The sequence below is a fragment of the Culex quinquefasciatus genome, chromosome 1, assembly GCF_015732765.1.
Source record: "Culex quinquefasciatus strain JHB chromosome 1, VPISU_Cqui_1.0_pri_paternal, whole genome shotgun sequence".
Classification (NCBI taxonomy): Eukaryota; Metazoa; Arthropoda; class Insecta; order Diptera; family Culicidae; genus Culex; species Culex quinquefasciatus.
In genome coordinates, this window is record NC_051861.1 from 56,595,600 (window position 1) to 56,598,607 (window position 3,008).

At 40.3% G+C, this 3,008-nt stretch overlaps 1 protein-coding gene across 1 annotated transcript in view; it reads right to left on the minus strand.

The window, feature by feature from the left end:
• Positions 1–2,043: 2,043 nt before the first annotated feature.
• LOC119766596 overlaps positions 2,044–3,008 on the minus strand; it is a 9,293-nt gene continuing 8,328 nt past the window's right edge. Inside the window, exon 6 of the mRNA XM_038251480.1 lies at positions 2,044–2,102. The gene's annotated coding sequence lies outside the window, so the exon portion shown is untranslated. The remainder of the gene's footprint in view (positions 2,103–3,008) is intronic.

The window sequence follows — 3,008 nt, forward strand, 5'->3', positions numbered from 1 at the left end:
TACAACCCAACCCCGCCTCTAGGTGGGCATCGATCCAACTAATTCGCCAAAAATCAGTTTTTCAACCAATTTTTGATCTTTAAAAGCATTGGGAAAGCAAAGGAAAGGAGAACTACTTAAATTCTAGCATATTTAAGGGTTGGAAGTTTGACTTAATTTATGTGACTTTGCCAATATTTCAATCAATGTCATTTTTCTGGGGTCAACTTTGGCAGTGTTTTTCGCTAACATTTGTGTATGTTTTGTAATAATAAGTATGCAGTACTTTTTGTAATGTTCCAGACTATGCTTCTACTCATGTTTCTACAATTTAAATGACAATGGTATCGTTCTATAGCAGAAAAAGTGAAAACAAGCTAAAAATGAAAAAGTTGCTCCAAAAACATGAAAAAACAAGAAAGGCACAAGGTAATGATAAAAGGTCTAAGAATAAGCCAAATACTATCAGAAACAAACAAAAACCTAACAACATAAATGCAAAATAAAATACTAAAAATGAAACAAAGAAAATATAAAACAAGAGGAGTCAAGTTTTTCCTAGAACAAAAGTCGCTCAAAATGTCCTTCTTAACACGAAAAAAAAAACAAATCCTCAAGAAATGGGCATGTGAGGTTATAATTCAGTATGTAAAGATGTGAGGTGCGAGGTGTGGATTACGGTCATGTGGATAAATACAAAAATAAAATGTTTGATATGTTTTATTTCAACAAACTTAACTATAACAAATAATGCGTTTTCTAAACTTTCTTCAACGCTTCTTTTCTTAACCTTTCAGAAATCAATTCGATTCAGTCAGCAACTGTAGGATTGTTTCGTAGCTTAGAAATATAAATCAAATTCTCAGAAGAAAATGCCCATGCTGCACCATCGTGAGATGGACTTTTCACATGAGATACGTAAGATTGAATGTTCACATAGCCTTGCGTTATGCTTTTATCGGGTCGCAGATCATTTGATTCAGTCATGGTATAAAAGCTGCCAATTACACCAACGCCTTTTGAGTTGCTGCAGCTCGGTGGGTTAACGGGACACTCATCCAAGGTAAATGATGTTCTCTTCCCAGACAGGTATCTAAATCCATGGACGTGCGCTACTGTAAATACTCCCTTGTTGTTAACAGCGATCCAGTCACCTCTTCTTACGATGTCTCGCTCTTCATTTTCGGTATGGTGGACAGATGTCTTCAAGCTTGCCTTTTCCTGAAACCTCTTCGTTCTATCCACGCTGCATCTATCAGGTCCATTTTGGATTAGCCATAAAAATGTCTTCATGTTGAGATGAACTATTTTTCCGTCGGATTTTCTCACTCTAAACGAATGCTTGGGGTTGATGTTTTTGGATGCAACGACGTTAAAAGTTTCCGGTGAATCTTTGAAGATTTCATCTACATCATAAATTTTGTCTTCTTCCTCTGATTGTGTTTGTTTGTCCGTATAGTCATTTTTGTCTTCTTCCTCGGGTTGTGTTTGCTCTAGTGTTGATTCATCCATGAACTCATTGTGATACGCAGAGATTTCTTCTTCGTCCTCGGACTCCTCTGAATTCACAGCATTTGTGTCCACAAATTCAAAGTTTGGCTCAGTCTTCTTTCTGGGTTGTCGCAATTCGATTGATTCTTTGAAATCGATTTCATCATCGGTGATTCCGAGGTCCTTCAGTGTTTCAGTTGCTTCAGCTCGCGCCTTCACAATTGTTTCTCGAATTTCGGAAATCGTTGGCAGGGGATAGTCGATTATCATGCTGTCGGTCTTCTTTTGATCTACACGGGAAAAACAAACCCGTTGGATGCGTCGTGGGCGATTTCCGTCTTTGCTTGAATCAAATTAATTTTGGACTCAAAGCCTTTCATTGTGAAGTTGATCACCGTTGACTCCGTAGTAGATAATGATCTCGCTGATCGAAAGAAGCTCTCGCACGTTTGGCTCTGGATCAACTCCGGTAGATACGGTAAACCTTTTTCGCGGCATTGAGCAATATAGTTGATCAAGCTATGGGCCATCAGCTCAACGCTCCAGTATGTATTTGTCGTGATGGTATTTTTATACCGTTGTATTTTCTCATGCACATGTTCCGCCAAGCCCGCAAGATGAATAGTACGTGCCTAAAATGCAAAAATACTTAAAATAAAATAAAATACAAGGATTATAACCAATGTGGGGTTGTTCATTGGACAGAAAATCTAAATAGCAGAAATTTATACGGCAGAAATGGTCAACTTAACTTGGACCAGACTCCTATTTAGGGTACTGGCAGAATTTAAAACGGCAGCAAAGGTTAATTAGCAGAGAATGAAATGGCAGAATAATTCACAGGGCCAAAAAGTAAAGGGTATCCAAAAAAACAATTAAACGGCAGAAACTTAAATGACAAAAATGGAAGACCAGGAAAATTAACTGGCATAGCAAAGAAACAACATACACACACACACACCCACACTCGCACACACACATACCCGAGAACCCACGAGTGTGGCTGTGAAGGAGAGCACGTTATGACGGTTGGCTCTACCAAATCGGTACACGTCTCGATGGTCCAAGGAGAGGGCTGCATATGACTAGCCGATCAAAAGCAACGCGAATCTTGGGCGCGGTTAAACCCTCGCATGGACTCATATGTATGTGGAACAGGAAATGGTTCTAGTACCCGGCATGGATCCTGTAAGTAGACTAGTGCAGAAAATGCAACGCCTCCCCCCGAAGTTATACCGAAAGGTGGTCCCGGGGGGACAAGGGCACGGCGTTCAAGGACTGGTTTAGTGGGTCGGGAAAACTCTTTTTTTTTTGTTTGCCCAACCCCACACTACCTGAGAAATGAATTCTCAGGTGTCTGGTAGCAGATTCCGAAATTGTAAAAAAAAAAAACACACACACACACATACCCAAATAGACACACAGACACACACCCACACACACACACCCACACCCACACACACAGACATGAAGCTATACCGAAAGGTGGTCCTGGGGGGACAAGGGCACGGCGTTCAAGGACTGGTTTAGTTGGTCGG